A 20,749-nucleotide genomic window follows, 5' to 3' on the forward strand; every position below is an offset into this window, starting at 1 on the left:
ATGTGTTTCTTTACTTTAAGGAAATTTTGCCTTAGTTCAAAGACATGCGACTTTAGCGGAGGGATGCAAAAAAAACTTGTTAAAGCAAAGATTTTAAACTTTAGTTTAACTAAAATTTCCTTGTATTAAAGAAATTTTTCGCTCCGACAGGGGTTGAACCTGGGTTTGCTGGCACCATAACAGAACGCCTTAGCACACTCAGCCACAAACGCCATTGAACATAAAGCGTTGAAAGGTCAATTCAAATGTTTATGATATGATCGTAATACGACACCAAGGAATAACATTTTAATTGCTTCTCAAGACGTTCTTTATTAGTATGAACGAAAAAATAAGAAACGCAGGTTCAAATCTCACCAGCGGCAATTTTTTGATCAAATATTTTTCTAAAAAAATATTTTTTTATGTCATGCATCGTTTTTATTTTTTATTTGCAGCATATGTTTTCGTATAAATATATTTTTTCCATTAAAAATCAACAAAAAAATTAAAAATTCTAGTAATTTGCAAAACCTTCTCAAAAGAACTTCCATGGAAGCGAAAAAGTCAATCGGCACAGGTTCAAATCCCAGCGCGGATGAAATTTATTTTTATTTTTTTATACCCACCACCATAGAATGGTGACGGGGGTATAATAAGTTTGTCATTCCGTTTGTAACACATCGAAATATCGATTTCCGACTATATAAAGTATATATATTCTTGATCAGGGAGAAATTCTAAGACGATATAACGATGTCCGTCTGTCCGTAAAGAGGTGTGCCAAAAATGGTGAGCATCGGTCCATGTTTTGGTATAGCCCCCATATAGACCGATCTCCCGATTTTACTTCTGGGGCTTATAGAAACCGCAGTTTTTATCCAATTTACCTGAAAATGGTGAGCATCGGTCCATGTTTTGGAATGGTCCCCATATAAATCGACCTCCTGATTTGGGGTCTTGGGCTTATAGAAATCGTAGTTTTTATCCAATTTGCCTGAAATTCTAAATCTAGAGGTACTTGAGGACCATCAAAAGGCGTGCCGAAAATGGTCCGTATCGTTCCATGTTTTGGTATAGCCCCCATATAGACTGGTCTCCCGATTTTACATCTTGGGTTTATAGAATCCGTAGTTTATATACAATTTGTCTGAAATTGGAAATTTATATGTATTTTGGGACCATAAAGAGGTGTGCCACAAATGGTGAGTATCGGTCCATGTTTTGGTATAGCCCCTATATAGACCGATATCCCGATTTACTTCTTGGGCTTATAGAATCCGAAGTTTTTATCCAATTTGTTGAAATTGGAAATCTAGAGGTATTTTCGGGCCATAAAGTGGTGTACCGAAAACGGTGAGTATCGGTCCATATCTTAGTATAGCCCCCATAAGAACGATCTCCCGATTTAACTCGTTGGGTTTCTAGAAACTGTAGTTTTTATCCGATTTGCCTGAAATTGTAAATATTGTCGTATTTTAGGCTCACAAAAACATGTATCGGATTAAGTTTTTATCGGTCCTTTTGGTAATGCCTCCATATAGACCGGCTTCACTTCTTGAGGGTATAGAAGGCGCACTGATCATGAAAATTACTTGAAACTCAATGTAAAACTTCCAGATTTTACTTCTCGGGTGAATCTACAGATTTCATATTTCAAATCAAGACGTTATTTTACAATTTTCTTGCACACTTACAAGAGATGTTAATGATTCCTCCAAAACTCAAACAAAAATGGTTCTCATAAATCCAGAATCTGATATAGTCCTCATAGGTGAAATCTTTAAATTTATCTTCGGGAAGTGTCCTCAAGTCCTCAAGCCCTCCTGAAATTTCAAAGGAAACCCTAATATTTGGTGGGCATTTGAGATTCGGCCCGGCCGAACTTTCTGCTGTATATACTTGTTTTATTATTTTTTTACTTTTTTATTAATTTCTATTTTTTTTTGTTTTTTTATTAGTTTTCTATTTTTTTGTAAAATTTAATTGTACAAAATTTGCACTTAAAATAGCCTGATTGCGTTCTTTCTAATACTTGTCCACAAGGACTGCATCGGAAGTGGAAAAAAATTATTGGGGGATCCCACGATGCGCTTTAGAAGAAATGTTTGTGTACTTGTCTAAAAGGACTGCATCGGAAGTTGAAAAAACTCGATGGGGGATTCCGGGATGGGCTTTAAAAGAAATGTTTGTGGAACAACTTCCAATTTTTTTTGCTGGGTATAGGCAATGTTGCAAAAGAAATCTATGGGAAAATTGTGCCAACATTTTTTTATAAAAATTTTATTGGATTTTTTTTTGTTGGCAATTTTTTCAAAACTTTATTTCAACTATTTTTAATGAAAACCTTCAGAAATATTACAAATATTTAGAAATTTTGTTTTTAATATCGCCTAATATACAACACAATATATGTCCCCATGGAAATGCTAAAATAGATTTCCTGTGTGTTTTTTTTTCTGTAAAACCAAACTACACCCTCTCTTCATCAATTTCAGAATAGAAAATAGAATTTTCTCATTATTTATGTTAATGTTTAGTTTTCACCTTAACAAGGATTTGTTGAATAGCGTAGCAGAGACAGAGAGAGAGAGAGAGAGTGAGAGCGAGAGAGAAAGATAGCGCAGAGTTGTTGAATGCGTGTTTACTACTCATCACTACAGTTGTTGAATGTTTTTCCTATTTTCGAATAATAATAAAAACACGAAAAAGTTCAAATCAATGTCATTTTAAGTTGTTGAACATGAAATAGGACACATGTTTTTCTTGGTATTTCTGTCCATGTATGTTATAAAGGTAATTGGCTAACATTGGCTATGGGGCAATGTACACGAAAGGACAAATTTTTTTTGAAGAGAGCCTAGACATGGTTTTATCCAAGTATTGTAGTCCATTTATGTATGTATGTGTGTGTGGAATCACACACTTATATTGACACATACTATAATAGAGTTTCCAATAAATAATCTTAAGTTTAAACGTCTTAAGTGTTCAATCATGAAAAAGACAAGTCCAACCAATTGATTGTATTGATGATAATGTAAGTGGAGGGGGTGTGTTGATGTAATATAAAATCAAACGGGTGTTTGTACCAAGTACTATTGTCAAGTGATAGATTGATTTTTTTTCTAGATGTTTCTTATAGTCATGCACTGCCACTGGGGACTTTAGCACTATCACAAATTGTTACTGGATTATTTATATGGTCAATTTGAAAAACTCTATTTCCATTGGATTTTTCTTAAATTGAAAAAAAGGACCATGAACGAATAAATCAAAGGAAGACACTATTCACAAAATGCAAATTTAAGGAAAATCTTAAAAAATATATATATATTTTAGAATCAAAATGAAGATTTGCAGTGAAAAAACAAAACATAGGTTAGATGTGTTACTATAATGTACTCTTAGTATAAGTGATAAAAGAGAGTCATATCAAATATAATCTCAGAGTACAAAATGAGTCAAAACTACGGGAATATTATAGTAAAAAAGGTAGATAGCAAATGAAAATAAAAACTGTTTATTTGTAAATGTGAAATATTGTTAATTTAATGTTATTTTTTTTTTGGCAAACATAGACTCAAGTTGGAATGTTTTTATTTTCAATCAAGAGTACTAGATTAAAAGATCAAATACTATTTGTTGACTAAAACCCAGGGATGGAAAATACAGTACTATAGAACTTTTTTCAGTACCGTTGTACCCCCGCGAAAGATTTAGTACCTTTTGTGAAGACATTTGTCAGCCGATATCAGATTTATGGAACAATAGTTTTGACAAAAAAAATTTCAATATTTTGAGAATGTCTTTAACAAAGTTATTTGCTAAACGTCTTTTAAAAATTTGCAAAACAGACAAGTTCATGCGGGAAGAAAATTTCGATTTTGTAAAAGCAATCAAAAATACGATTTTATTGAATTTCAAGAATGTTTCAGTCGAAAAATGCATGTGATTCTATATTACGCTACCACACGAACACTTTCTAGATAAGAAGTTATCGATCTAAAATAACCTACCAACATCTGGAAAAATAATCTACCAACATTTCGAACAAAAAATCTTACCAAAAACCACCAAAAAATATTATTTTGCACAAAATTTATTTCTTTAGAAAATTTTGCCAAAATGTTATTTCTATAGAAAATATTGTCAATTTTTTTTCTTTCGAAAAAATTTACCAAAGTTTTATTTCTATAGAAAATTTTGTCAAAAATTTATTTCTATAGAAAATTTTGTCAAAAATTTATTTCTATAGAAAATTTTGTCAAAAATTTATTTCCATAGAAAAATTTGTCATAATTTTATTTCTAAAGAAAATTTGTATTAAAAATATTTCTATAGAAAATTTTCTCAACATTTTATTTCTATAGAAAATTTTGTCAAAATTGTATTTTTACAGAAATTGGTTTCAAAATTTTATTTCTATAGAAAATTTTGTAAATTTTTTTTCTAGAAAATTTTACCAAAATTTTATTTTTATAGAAAATTTTGTTAAAATTTTATTTTTAACGAAAATTTATATCAAAAATATTTCTATAGAAATTTTGACACAATTCTATTTTTATAGAAAATTTTGTCAAAATTGTATTTCTATCGAAAAGTTTCTAAAAATTTTATTTCTAAAGAAAATGTTGCCAAAATTTTATTTCTATAGTAAATTTTGTCAAAAACTTCTTTCTATAGAAAACTTTGTCAAAATTTTATTTTTATAGAAAATTTTGTCAAAATTTTCTTTCTATAGAAAAATTTGTAAAAATTTTATTTCTATAGAAAATTTTATTCCTATGGAAAATTTTGCCAAAATTTTATTTCTATAGAAAATTTTGTCAAAATTTTCTTTGTATAGAAAATTTTGTCAAAATTTTCTTTCTATAGAAAATTTTGCAAAATTTTCTTTCTATAGAAAATTTGGTCAAAATTTTCATTCTATAGAAAATTTGGTCAAAATTTTCAATCTATAGAAAATTTGGTCAAAATTTTATTTCTTTTTTTAACAATTTCAATTCAAATCTTGACTTCTGTCAAAATGTTATTTCTATAGAATACTTTGTCACAATTTTACTTCTATACAAAATTTTTCCAAAATTTTATTTCTAAGAAAATATTGTCAAAATTTTATTTCTATAGAAAATTTTGTCAAAATTTTATTTCTATAGATAATTTTGTCAAAATTTTATGTCTATAGAAAATTTTGTCAAAATTTTATTTCCATACAAAATTTTGTCAAAATTTTATTTTTATGGAAGCTTTTGTCCAAATTTTATTTCCATAGCAAATGTTGTCAAAATTTTATTTCTATAGAAAATTTTGTTATGTTATTTCTATAGAAAATGTGGTAAAAATTTTATTTCTATAGAAAATCTTGTTCAAAATTTTATTTCTATAGAAAGTTTTGTCGAAATTTAATTTTATATAAAGTTTTGTCAAAATATTATTTCTATAAAAAATTTTTGTAAAAATGTTAGTTCTACAGAAATTTTTGTCAAAATTTTCTTTCTATAGAAAATTTGGTCAAAATTTTCATTCTATAGAAAATTTGGTCAAAATTTTATTTCTATAGAACATTTTAACAATTTCAATTCAAATCTTGACTTCTGTCAAAATGTTATTTCTATAGAATACTTTGTCACAATTTTACTTATATACAAAATTTTTCCAAAATTTTATTTCTAAGAAAATATTGTCAAAATTTTATTTCTATAGAAAATTTTGTCAAAATTTTATTTCTATAGATAATTTTGTCAAAATTTTATGTCTATAGAAAATTTTGTCAAAATTTTATTTCCATAAAAAATTTTGTCAAAATTTTATTTTTATGGAAGGTTTTGCCCAAATTTTATTTCCATAGCAAATGTTGTCAAAATTTTATTTCTATAGAAAATTTTGTTATGTTATTTCTATAGAAAATGTGGTAAAAATTTTATTTCTATAGAAAATCTTGTTCAAAATTTTATTTCTATAGAAAATTTTGTCAAAATTTTATTTCTATAGAAAGTTTTGTCGAAATTTAATTTTATATAAAGTTTTGTCAAAATATTATTTCTATAAAAAATTTTTGTAAAAATGTTAGTTCTACAGAAATTTTTGTCAAAATTTTATTACTACAGAAAATTTTTTGTAAAAATTTTATTTCTGTAGAAAATTTTTGTAAAAATTTTATTTCTATAGAAAATTTTCACAAAATTTTATTTCTATGGAAAATTTTCTCAAAATTTTATTTCTGTTCTATAGAAAATTTTGTCAAAATTTTCTTTCTATAGAAAATTTTCTCAAAATTTTATTTCTATAGAAAATTTTCACAAAATTTTATTTCTATAGAAAATTTTGTTAAAATGTTATTTCTATAGAAAAAGTTGTCAAAATTTTATTTCTGTACAAAATTTGTCATTTTATTTCTATGGAAAAATTTATCAAAATTTTATTCCTATAGAAAATTTTGTAAATTTTTTTTTTTTTACAAAGATTTGCCAAATTTTATTTCTATAGAAGATTTTGTCAAAATTTTATTTCTATAGAACATTTTAACAATTTCAATTCAAATCTTCACTTTTGTCAAAATGTTGTTTCTATAGAATACTTTGTCACAATTTTATTTCTATACAAAATTTTTCCAAAATGTTATTTCTATAGACATTTTTTTAAAAATTTTATTTCTATAGACAATTTTATCAAAAATTTTGTTTCTGTAGAAAATTTTATTTCTACAGAAAATTTTTGCAAAATTTTATTTCTATAGAAAAATTTGCCAAAAGTTTATTTCTATAGAATTTTTTTTTTTAAATTTTATTTCTAAAGAAAATTTATATTAAAATGATTTCTATAGAAAATATTTGCAAATTTATATTTCTATAGAAAATTTTGTCAAAATTTTCTTTCTATAGAAAATAAAAATTTTATTTCTAAAGAAAAATGTATGTCAAAAATATTTCTATAGACAATTTTCAAAAAATTCTATTTCTATAGAAAATTTTGTCAAAATTTTATTTCTATCAAAAATTTTTTTAAAAATTTTATTTCTATAGAAAAATTTGTCAAAATTTTATTTCTATAAAAGTTTTATAAATATTTAATTTCTATAGAAAATTTTATCAAAAAGTTTATTTCAATAGAAAAATTTGTGCAGAATTTTATTTCGAAAGAAAATGTATATTAAAAGTTTTTCTATAGAAAATTTTGCAAAATTTTATTTTCTATAGAAAGTCAAAAATTCTATTTCTATAGAAATTTTTTTCAAAATTTGATTTCTAAAGAAAATTTATACCAGAAATATGTCTATAGAAAATTTTGTTAAAATTTATTTTCAATAGAAATTTTTGTCAGAATTTTATTTCTATAGAAAAATTTGTCAACATTTTGTTTCTATAGAAAATTGTGTTAAAATTTTATTTCTATACAAAATTTTTTTCAAAATTTTATTTCTATAGAAAATTTTGTCAAAATTCTATAAAAAAGTTTGTGAAAATTTTATTTAACAGGTTGGCTGATAAGTCCCCGGTCTGACACATAGATGGCGTCGCTAGTATTAAATGCATATTATGTTTATATATAGTACCAACCTTCAAATGATTCGTGTCAAAATTTGACGTCTGTAGGTCAATTAGTTTGTGAAATAGAGTGTCTTTTGTGAAACAACTTTTGTTATTGTGAAAAAAATGGAAAAAAAAGGAATTTCGTGTTTTGATAAAATACTGTTTTCTGAAGGGGAAAAATACGGTGGAAGCAAAAACTTGGCTTGGTAATGAGTTTCCGGACTCTGCCCCAGGGAAATTAACAATAATTGATTGGCATGCAAAATTCAAGAGTGGTGAAATGAGCACGGAGGACGGTGAACGCCCGAAAGAGGTGGTTACCGACGAAAACATCAAAAAAAAAATCCACAAAATAATTTTGAATGACCGTAAAATGAAGTTGATCGATATAGCAGAGGCCTTAAAGATATCAAAGGAACGTGTTGGTCATATCATTCATCAATATTTGGATATGCGGAAGCTCTGTGCAAAATGGGTGCCGCGCGATCTCACATTTGACCAAAAACCACAACGTGTTGATGATTCCGAGTGGTGTTTGCAGCTGTTAACTCGTAATACACCCGAGTTTTTCCGTCGATACGTGACAATGGATGAAACATGGCTCCATCACTACACTCCTGAGTCCAATCGACAGTCGGCTGAGTGGACAGCGACCGGTGAACCGTCTCCGAAGCGTGGAAAGACTCAAAAGTCCGCTGGCAAAGTAATGGCCTCTGTTTTTTGGGATGCGCATGGAATAATTTTTATCGATTATCTTGAGAAGGGAAAAACCATCAACAGTGACATTATATGGCGTTATTGGAGCGTTTGAAGGTCGAAATCGCGGCAAAACGGCCTCATATGAAGAAGAAAAGAGTGTTGTTCCACCAAGACAACGCACCGTGCCACAAGTCATTGAGAACGATGGCAAAAATTCATGAATTGGGCTTCAAATTGCTTCCCCACCCAACGTATTCTCCAGATATGGCACCCAGCGACTTTTTCTTGTTCTCAGACCTCAGAAGGGCACCCTACAGGGAAAAAATTTGGCTGCAATGAAGAAGTGATCACCGAAACTGAGGCCTCTTTCGAGGCAAAACCGAAGGAGTACTACCAAAATGGTATCAAAAAATTGGAAGGGAACTATGTTGAATAATAAAAACGAATTTTGACAAAAAAAAATGTGTTTTTCTTTGTTAGACCGGGGACTTATCAGCCAACCTGTTATATTGAAAATTTTTGCTAAATTTTATTTCGATAGAAAATTTTTCCAAAATTTTATTTCGATAGAAAATTTTTGCAAAATTTTATTTTTATAGAAAATTTTTGCCAAATTTTGTTTCTATAGAAAATTTTTTTGCAAAATTTTATTTCTACAGAAAATTTTTGTAAAATTTTATATCTATAGAAAATTTTTGCAAAGTTTTATTTTTATAGAAAATTGTTGTAAAATTTTATTTCTATGGAAAATTTTTGAAAAATTGTATTTCTTTAGAAAAAATGTAGAAAAATTTTATTTATATAGAGAATTTTGTCAAAAGTTTATTTCCATAAAAAAATTTAGTATTACACATTTTTGTTATAGCGGTCTTGTATAACGAATGGAAAATTTTTGCAAAATTTTATTTCTATAGAAAATTTGATCAAAATTTTATTTCTATGGACAATTTTTGCAAAATTTTATTTCTTTAGAAAAATGTATAAAAGTTTGCCAAAATGTTATTTCTATAAAAAAATTTAGTATTACACATTTTTGTTATAGTGGTCTTGTATAACAGTTTTCTAGGAAATTTAATAGTTTACAATATATAAAAAAGAAAAATGACAATAAACATTTCATTCCAAAGCGTAAAGCAATTTCCTAGAAAAATGGTACGAATACAATAGCAAACATCATTCAAGGACACTATATAATTAAATATACATCATGGATAATCTCTCGCTATAGCTCTTTCTCCTACCCCTATAGACCTTGTTCAATTTCCTATTCAAGTTCGTTGTCATGTCAGTGACTTGTAAATATAATATTGTGGTGGTGACACACGTTGTAAACGTTGCTAAAGGACATTCCGTCGCAGACGAATGTTTTTCCGTTTAATTAATGTCAATCATTTAGTCCTTCAAATAACATGTAAAATATACATCAGCAAAGCAAACAAATCCTATGAATCATCCTTGTTAATTGACTTGTAGTGTATCATTCAATTAAATATAAGGATAAGTGTTTTTTTTTCCTATATCCTCGTTTCGTTTTGTTCTCCAATTGGTGACCAAATTCAATTAGCTTTAACATATTGAATTGTATACCCTCCCCCTTTATCTTTCCACATTTTTGTTTTGTAATTGGGCTATACAGGGAAAGTCAATTGGGATACAATATTTAAAGAGGGGGGCAGAACTATGTCAATAAGCTGGATTTATATATAGATATATGATGAATATTATAATACATTACCATGATACCCATATATCAAATTACATAAGATTTACTTTTTCATGTAATAAACATACCTGAAATTAAAAAAAGAGAATGATTCATTTATTAGTAAAATAAATAAAACAATTAGGCATTAATTTTTATATAAAAATTCATAATTATGGAAAAGAGGACATAAGCCTGCATAAATATAATTTTAATTTAGTTAACTACAGAGAAAAAAATATCACCAAAATATATCCAATTGAAAAAGTTGATTTAAAATGAAAATTTTTTCAATTAATAAATTAGTTGATACAATTAACTTTTTAATTAAGATAGAAGCATTAAGTTAATGATTTAAATTTTTAATTAAAAAACTAATTGATACAATTAAAAAATGTGATGGATTTTTTTAAATTTTTAAATAAAAATTTATTTCAAACAATCAATTTTTATAATCAAACTAAAAACACAAAGTCAGATAAGAATGTAATTGAAAATAGTTAAGTTTTTAATTCAAGGAATTAATTTGCAATCAATATCAATTAAATTTCTAATTGAATCAATTAAAAATTAGTTGAAATATTCAAATTTAATCAATTAATTTTTTAATCAAGTTTTTTTTTATGCCCAATTAAAACTGTGATTGATAGTATCGTTTTTGTGATTGAAGACATTTCAATTAAAAAAATAATTGGAACAATTAATTTCATGATATTGTGTGTATACTTTACGAAAATTATTAAGAATATATTTTCTTAAGAATTTACATAAATAAATAACTAAACATGTAAATAAAAAAAATTTTATAATTTACAATACAAACTTCAGCAATAAAGAATATTTCTTCAAATAAAAAAAATATATTTATAAACTATTCTTTATAAAACAAATTACATTCTCCCAGAAAAAAGTTAACCCGCCATGAAAAAAAATGTAGGATAATTTAAGAAGATTTTAACTAAAATGTTTTACTAATTGCAACAATATAAAAATAAGTTGACAATTTTTGTAAACTGAAGTTAAAAATTGTTAAATAAATTAAATAAAAATAAATAAAATTTTAACAAAATTTTCTATAGAAATAAAATTTTGATAAAATTTTCTGTAAAAATAAATTTTCAACAAAGTTTTCTATAGAAATACAATTATGAAAATTTCTATAGAAATAAAATTTTGACAAAATTTTTCTATAGAAATAAAATATTGACCAAATTTTTCTATAGAAAAAAATGTTAACAAAAGTTGTCTATAGAAAAAAAAATTGACAAAATGTTTCTATAGAATTAAAATTTTTCAACAATTTTCTACAGAATTAAAATTTGACAAAATTTTTTATAGTAATAGAGTTTTGACAAAATGTTCTATAGAAATAAGACTTTGACAACATTTTCAAGAGAAATAAAATTTTGAGATTTTTAATATAAATACAATGTTGACTAAATGTCTCTATAAAAAAAATTGACAAAATTTTCTATAGAAATAAAATTTTGACAAAAATTTTTATGGAAATAAAGTGAGGACAAAATTTTTTATAGAAATAAAATGTGGGCAAAATTTTCAAGAGAAATAAAATTTTGACAAAATTTCTAATATATACGATATTGAAAAAATTTTCTATAGAAATAAAGGTTTGACAAAAATTTTTATAGAAATAAAATATTGACAAAATTTTCCATAAAAATAAAATTCTGACAAAATTTTCTATAGAAACAAAATTTTGACAAAATTTTCTATAAAAATAAAATTCTGACAAAATTTTCTATCGAAATAAAATTTTGACAAAATTTTCAAGAGTAATAAAATTTTGGCAAAATATTTAATACAAATAAAATATTGATAAAATTTTTTATAGAAATAGAATTTTGACAAAATTTTCTATAGAAAATTTTGACAAAATGTTTCTATAGAAAATTTTGACAAAATGTTTCTATAGAAAAAAAAATTTCAAAAATTTTCTACAGAATTAAAATTTGACAAAATTCTTTATAGTAATAGAGTTTTGACAAAATGTTCTATAGAAATAAGATTTTGGCAAAATTTCAAGAGAAATAAAATTTTGACATTTTTGATATAAATACAATGTTGACTAAATGTTTCTATAACAAAAAAATTGACAAAATTTTCTATAGAAATAAAATTTTGACAAAAATTTTTATAGAAATAAAATGTTGAAAAAATTTTCTATAAAAATAAAATTTTGACAAAATTTTCTATAGAAATCAAATTTTGACAAAATTTTTATGGAAATAGAATGTGGACAAATTTTTCTATCGAAATAAAATTTTGACAAAATTTCTATGATAAAAGATTTTGACAAAATTTTCAAGAGAACTAAAATTTTGGCAAAACATTTAATATAAATAAAATTTTGATAACAGTTTTTATAGAAATAAAATTTTGAAAAAAAAGTTTATAGAAATAAAATGTCTTGACAAAATTTTTTATAGAAATAAAATGTGGACAAATTTTTCTATCGAAATAAAATTTTGACAAAATTTCTATGATATACGATTTTGACAAAATTTTCAAGAGAAATAAAATTTTGGCAAAATATTTAGTATAAATAAAATTTTGATAACATTTTCTATAGAAATAAAATATTGACAAAATTTTCTATAGAAATAAAATTTTGACAAAATTTTTCTATAAAAAAAAATCACAAAATGTTTCTATAGCAATAAAATTTTTCAAAAATGTTCTATAGAATTTGAAAATTTGACAAAATTTTTTATGGAAATAGAGTTTCGACCACATGTTCTATGGAAATAAGATTTTGACAAAATTTTCAAGAGAAATAAAATTTTGACAACGTTTTTAATATAAGTACAATGTTGACTAAATGTTTCTATAAAAAAAATTTACATAATTTTCTATAGAAATACAATTTTGAAAAAAAAAAAAAAAATTATAGAAATAAAATGTTGACAAATTTTCTATAGAAATATAATTTTGACATTTTTTATAGAAATAACATGTGGACAAAATTTTCAATCGAAATAAAATTTTGACAAAATTTTTAATATATACGATTTGGACAAAATTTTCAAGAGAAATAAAATTTTGGCAAAATATTTAATATAAATAAAATTTTGACAAAATTTGTTATAGAAATAAAATTTTGACAAAATTTTCTATAGAATAAAATTTTGACAAAATTTTTCTATAGAAAAAAATTTGACAAAATGTTTCTATAGAAATAAAATTTTGACAAAATTTTTTATAAAAATAAAATTTTGACAAAATTTTCAATATAAATAAAATGTTGATAAATTTTTTTATAGAAATAAAATGTTCACAAAATCTTCTATAGAAATAAAATAGTGTACTTCATTTGTTATTTATTTATTTAATATAGATACAATGTTGATTAGATGTTTCTATAAAAAAAAAAAAATTGACAAAAATTTTCTATAGAAATAAAATTTTGACAAAATTTTCTATAGAAATAAAATTTTGACAAAATTTTCTATAGAAATAAAATTTTGACAAAATTTTCTATAGAAATAAAATTTTGACAAAATTTTCTATAGAAATAAAATTTTGACAAAATTTTCTATAGAAATAAAATTTTGACAACATTTTCTATAGAAATAAAATTTTACAAAATTTTCTATAGAAATAAAATTTTGACAAAATTTTCTATAGAAAAAAATGTTGACAACATTTTTCTATAGAAATAAAATGTGGACAAAATTTTCTATCGATATAAAATTTTGATAAAATTGTCTATAGAAATAAAATTTTGACAAAATTTTCAATTGAAATAAAATTTTGACAAAATTTTCTATAGAAATAAAATTTTGACACAATTTTTTATAGAAATAAAATGTTGACAAAATCTTCTAGAGAAATAAAATAGTGTACTTCATTTGTTATTTATTTATTTTATATTTACTATCATAATAAATTATGAAAATAAACAGGAAATATAGGTGATAACTAACAACATAGGTTTTCGACCTGACTTCATTTGTATACATTTTGTTTTCCCCATTTTTAGTTGACGTCATTGAAGTAAGCACAAAATAATTAGAATAGAAGAAATTTTTCACATTTGATAAAATTGAACTAAAATCAAAAAATTTTCATGAGGGTTAATTAAAAAAAAAATAAATAAATTACATTAACTAAAAAAAAAACACATTGATAGTAATTTAAAATACCAACAAATTCAGTAATAAAGATTATTTCTTCAAATCAAAAAGATAATTTCTTTACATTAAGAAAAATTGGTCTTGGTCTTTTGATTAAAATTCTTTATTTGAAAGAAATTTGTCCTTAATTTAATATTAAGTTAATTACATCAATGCAACAAAATTTAAAGCAATGACGTATGAATTTTTGTTTTGATTAAAATTCTTTATTTGACAGAAATTTCTCCTTAAAATTTAGTTTACATATTAGGTCAATATTTTTTCAGTATAATAATTTTATTCGTTGAGGGTGTAAATATCAATTATTTTGTTGATTTATTTGAAGCAAAACGCAATAGTTTATTTTGAAAACTTGATTTATTTACCCTCATACCTCCAACGAGCTCTCATTTGACTCGAGTACCTTCCACTATTTCGAAATCACTGAGATTAAATAAACGAAAATGCAAGTGGTCTACTTAATTCCAAATACACCCAAGGGCTGAGAGTTCTTAAAGTAATTTTCCATAATGTTAACGTTAACAAAAAATACATAAGAGGGTGCTTAAGGGGCAGAAAAACGAAGAATAATAAAAACACAAAAAAAAACTGGTATTACAAAATTATCAAGATAACAATGATTACAAATTCAAAAGTCTAAAATATGAAATTATGATAATAATTCTGAAGAGTTATAAAAAAAAAATATACCAACAAATAAAATTATACAAAAAAACAAAAAAAAACATTATCGAAATTTTTTTTAAGATTGGTTGTAAAATTTGTTTTCCATATTTATGGTTTAAAAATTAAAAATTTGACTGCTTGAGTAAAGAAGCTATTGTGTTATAATGAATTACAAAATAATAAAAAAAAATATAACAATAAAAAGGACACAGATAAAATTTATGATTTGATCTATATATGTATATACAATGAAAAAAATATTGACCTAATATGAAAGATTATTCAACCTAAATTTAACAACATGCTATCTGAACAATATTAAGGACAAATTTCTTTAAGATAATGACATTTTAATTAAACGAAAGTTGAGCTGTCCTTCATTTTTTTTTTTTCATTAAATTTAGGACACGAATCTTGGAAATTGGCGTCCCTCCGTTATAGGCGTATGTCTTTGTAGTACGGCAAATTTTTATTTAAAGAAATCATCTTTAAATTAACAAAGATATTGAATCTATGGATTAAAAAATATTACAAATTGGCTTATACTTATTTTCAGGATTTTGCATCTTTGAATAAGAGTTTGTTTATTTAATTAAGGAACCATTTTTTGCTTTTAAGTACTTTGATTTTGTCAGTTAAAAACAAATATCGCAGAAGTTGGAAACGTTATCCTTAATATAACGAAAACTCTTCAGGAAAGCAAACAAAACAAGTAAGGAAAGTCAAAAGTCGGGCGGGGCCGACTATATTATACACTGCACCACTTTGTAGATCTAAATTTTCGATTCCACATCCGTCAAATGTGTTGGGGGCTATATATAAAGGTTTGTCCCAAATACATACATTCAAATATCACTCGATCTGGACAGAATTTGATAGACTTCTACAAAATCTATAGACTCAAAATTTAAGTCGGCTAATGCACTAGGGTGGAACACAATGTTAGTAAAAAACAAGTATATACGGCCGCAAGTTCGGCCAGGCCGAATCTTATGTACCCACCACCATGGATTGCGTAGAAACTTCTACGAAAAACTATCATCCACAATCGAATTACTTGGGTTGTGGTATCTTAAAACTTCTTAACATCGTTTTCTAAATTGTGATTTAGTCCATACATGGTATATATTAGACAAAAAAGTTATGTATAGTTAAGTCTACAAATAATTACGAATCGATATGGACTTTTTGTACGTAGAGAGCCAGAATTGAAATATGGGGGTCGCTTATATGGGGGCTATATAAAATTATGAAATTGATATGGACCAATTTTTGTGTGATTGGGCATCGATTTATCTGAGGGCCATATATAACTATAGACCGATATGGACCTAGTTAGGCATGGTTGTTAACGACCATATATTAGCACAATGTACCAAATTTCAACTCACTCGGATGAAATTTGCTCCTCCAAGAGGTTCCAAAACCAAATCTCGAGATCGGTTTATATGGGGCTATATCCGATTATGGACTGATATGGACCACTTTTGGCATGGTTGTTAAATATCATATACTACCACCACGTACCAAATTTCAAGCAGATCGGATGAATTTTGCTTCTCCAAAAGGCACCGGAGGTCAAATCTGGGGATCGGTTTATATGGGAGCTATATATAATTATGGACTGATAGGAACCAATTCCTGCATGGTTGGTGGATACCATATACTAACATCACGTACCAAATTCCAACCGAATGGGAAGAATTTTGCTCTTCCAAGGGGCTCTGGAGGTCAAATCTGGGGATCGGTTTATACGGGGCCTATATATAATTATGGACCGATATCGACCAATTTTTGCATGGGAGTTTGAGGCCATATATTAACACCACGTACCAAATTTAGACTGAATCAGATGAATTTTGGTCTTCCAAGAGGTTCCGGAGATCAAATCTGGTGATCGGTTTATATGGGGGCTATATATAATTATGAACCGATGTGGGCCAATTTTTGCATGGTTGTTAGAGACCATATACTAACATCACGTACCAAATCTCAGCCGGATCGGATGAAATTTGCTTCCCTTAGAGGCCTCGCAAGCCAAATCGGGGGATCGGTTTATATGGGGGCTATATATAATTATGGACCGATGTGGACCAATTTTTGCATGGTTGTTAGAGACCATATACTAACACTATGTACCAAATTTCAGCCGGATCGGATGAAATTTGCTTCTCTTAGAGGCCTCGCAAGCCAAATCGGGGTATCGGTTTATGTGGGGGCTATATATAATTATGGACCGATGTCGACCAATTTTTGCATGGTTGTTAAAGACCATATACTAACATCATGTACCAAATTTCAGCCGGATCGGATGAAATTTGCTTCTCTTAGAGGCCTCGCAAGCCAAATCGGGGGATCGGTTTATATGGGGGCTATATATAATTATGGACCGATGTGGACCAATTTTTGCATGGTTGTTGGAGACCATATACTGACACCTTGTACCAAATTTCAGCCGGATCGGATGAAATTTGCTTCTCTTAGGGGCCTCGCAAGCCAAATCGGGGGATCGTTTTATATGGGGGCTATATATAATTATGGACCGATGTGGACCAATTTTTGCATGGTTGTTAGGGACCATATACCAACACCATGTACCAAATTTCAGCCGGATCGGATGAAACTTGCTTCTCTTAGAGGCCTCGCAAGCCAAATTTTGGGGTCCGTTTATATGGGGGCTATACGTAAAAGTGCACCGATATGGCCCATTTGCAATACCATCCGACCTACATCAATAACAACTACTTGTGCCAAGTTTCAAGTCGATAGCTTGTTTCGTTCGGAAGTTAGCGTGATTTCAACAGACGGACGGACGGACGGACGGACGGACGGACGGACATGCTCAGATCGACTCAGAATATCACCACGACCCAGAATATATATACTTTATGGGGTCTTAGAGCAATATTTCGATGTGTTACAAACGGAATGACAAAGTTAATATACCCCCCATCCTATGGTGGTGGGTATAAAAAATGTGGGAAACATTTAAATCTGCAGCAATTTAAAGGAAACTTCGCAAAAGTTTATTTATGATTTATCGCTCGATATATATGTATTAGAAGTTTAGGAAAATTAGAGTCATGTTTACAACTTTTCGACTAAGTAGTGGCGATTTAACAAGGAAAATTTTGGTATTTTGACCATTTTTGTCGAAATCAGAAAAACATATATATGGGAGCTATATCTAAATCTTAACCGATTTCAACCAAATTTGGCACGCATAGCCACAATGCTAATTCTACTCCCTGTGTAAAATTTCAACTAAATCAGAGTTAAAAATTGGCCTCTACGGTCATATGAGTGTAAATCGGGCGAAAGCTATATATGGGAGACATATCTAAATCTGAACCGATTTCAACCAAAATTTGGCACGCATAGCTACAATGCTAATTCTACTCCCTGTGCAAAATTTCAACTAAATCGGAGTAAAAGATTGGCCACTGTGGTCATATGAGTGTAAATCGGGCGAACGATATATATGGGAGCTATATCTAAATCTGAACAGATTTCAACCAAATTTGGCACGCATAGCTACAATGCTAATTCTACTCCCTGTGCAAAATTTAAACTAAATCGGAGCAACAAATTGGCCTCTGTGGTAATATGAGTGTAAAACGGACGAAAGCTATTTATGGGAACTATATCTAAATCTCAACCGATTTCAATAAAATTTGGCACACTTTTTTAAGCAAATTAGGGTAAAACTCTGGCTTCTGGGACCGTATTAGTCCATATCAGGCGAAGGATATATATGGGAGCTATATCTAAATTTGAACCGATTTCTTCCACAATCAATAGGGTTCTATTCTGAGCCAAAACACATACTTGTGCCAAATCGATTGGACTAAAACTGCGACCTAGACTTTGATTAAAAAACTGTGTTCATGGACAGACGGACATGGCTATATCGACTCAGGAGCCCCCCCGGAGCATTTTTGCCAAAGACACCATGTGTCTATCTCGTCTCCTTCTGGGTGTTACAGACATATGCACTAACTTATAATACCCTGTTCCACAGTGTGACGCAGAGTATAAAAACACACTATACTCAAAATAAGTTTTAGCCAATATTTCAGGGTTTTCTATCTTTATGCTTAAAATTAAATATCTGGAAAATCCATGACCGTATTGCCACTATTGGGGGTTTTCCTTAAATTGGGCATATTTTTTTGTGGATGGAAACGAAATTTTTGAGTTCGGGATTTGGTGAGCATTTTCCAAAAATTTGGAGATTTTTCGAAATCTGTTCATTACCATAAATCAGGTTTAGAATAATGAAATATCTGGAAAATCCATGATTGGGATATTTTCCAGTATTGGGATATTTTCTCAAGTTGGGGATATTTTTTTTGGATGAAGACGAAATTTTTGCGTTGGGTGTTTTCTAGAAATTTGGAGATTTTTCGAAATCTGTCCATTACCACAAATCAGGTTTAGAATAATGGCCTTTTTTGCTTTTTTATTTTTTCATAAAAACTTCTCGAAAATTTATTGGGGATTTTTGGGGACAAGACTCAGGAAAACACTGGCAACACTGATCCCTGATGACCATGTAAAGTGGACAATGCTTTAAAGAAATTCTTTTGGAAGTTCATCCATAAGCCCTTGATGAATATCCCTGTGTTACCAAAATGTGCTCAGTGTTGGGTTTCATATTTATACCCTTCACCACTACTTTGGTACAGGGTATAATAAGTTTGTGCATTTGTATGTAACGCCAAGGAGTAATCATAGACCAACCTTTTAGTATACGGATCGGCTTAGAATTAAATTCTGACTCGATTTAGCGATGTCCGTCTGTCTGTCTGTTGATGTATTTCTGTGTGCAAAGTACAGCTCGCAGTTTTAGTCCGATTGTCCTAAAATTTGGTATAGAATCCTGTTTCGGCTCAAAGACGATCCCTATTGATTTTGGAAAAAAATCGGTTCAGATTTAGATATAGCTGCCACATATATTTTTCACCGATCTGGTCATAATTGGCGTGTATATCAACCGATCTTCCGCAAATTCCGTACATCCGAATATTTTATGAGTCTCGAAAAACTTGCAACATATCAGCCAAATCGGTTCAGATTTAGATATAGCTCCCATATATAGCTTTCGCCCGATTTACACTTATTTGCCCACAGAGGCCAATTTTTTGCTCCGATTTAGTTGAAATTTTGCAAAGGGAGTAGAATTAGCATTGTAACTATGCGTGCCAAATTTGGTTGAAATCGGTTCAGATTTGGATATATCTCCCATATATAGCTTTCGCCCGATTTACACTCATATGACCACAGAGGCCAATTTTTAACTCCGATTTAGTTGAAATTTTGCACAGGGAGTAGAATTAGCATTGTAGCTATTCGTGCCAAATTTTGTTGAAATCGGTTCAGATTTGGATATAGCTCCCATATATATGTTTTTCTGATTTTTTACTAACATTGTGTTCCACTCTAGTGCATTAGCCGACTTAAATTTTGAGTCTACAGATTTTGTAGAAGTCTATTAAATTCTGTCCAGATCGAGTGATATTATGTATTTGGGACAAACCTTTATATATAGTACCCAACGGATGTGATATGGTATCGAAAATTTAGATCCCGCCTGACTTTAGACTTTCCTTACTTGTTTTTTTTTTTTTGTTTTTACTACCCAATTACTCTTTGTTTTTTTTTATAATCTATTTTTTTAAATTATTTTTTTTTTTGTTTTCATTTGTTGTTAATAATTTTGTGATGAAGTTTAATTTAAAAAAGGATTTTTTTAGGATGAGACTCAGGCAAACACTGGCAACACTGATCCATGATGACCCTGTAAAGTTGACAATGTTTTATTGTTGAAGAAATTCTGTTGGAAGTTCATCCATATACCCTTGGGAAATACCCGGGTGTCATCAAAATGTGGTTGGTGTTGGGTGTCATAAAGTCGGCTAATTAAGCTTTCTTTAATTTTTTATTATTACTTCTCAATTATTAACTGTTTTTATTTTCCCATATTTTTAATATTTTTTTTAAACTACCTTTTTTGT

The 20,749-nt window shown here is 27.7% G+C and overlaps 1 protein-coding gene across 2 annotated transcripts in view; it reads right to left on the bottom strand.

Moving 5' to 3' along the window:
- Positions 1-20,749, bottom strand: part of bun (TSC22 domain family member bunched) — a 612,850-nt gene that overhangs the window by 362,917 nt on the left and 229,184 nt on the right. The window lies entirely within an intron of this gene.

Source organism: Haematobia irritans, chromosome 2, assembly GCF_050003625.1.
Source record: "Haematobia irritans isolate KBUSLIRL chromosome 2, ASM5000362v1, whole genome shotgun sequence".
In the NCBI taxonomy this organism is placed as follows: domain Eukaryota; kingdom Metazoa; phylum Arthropoda; class Insecta; order Diptera; family Muscidae; genus Haematobia; species Haematobia irritans.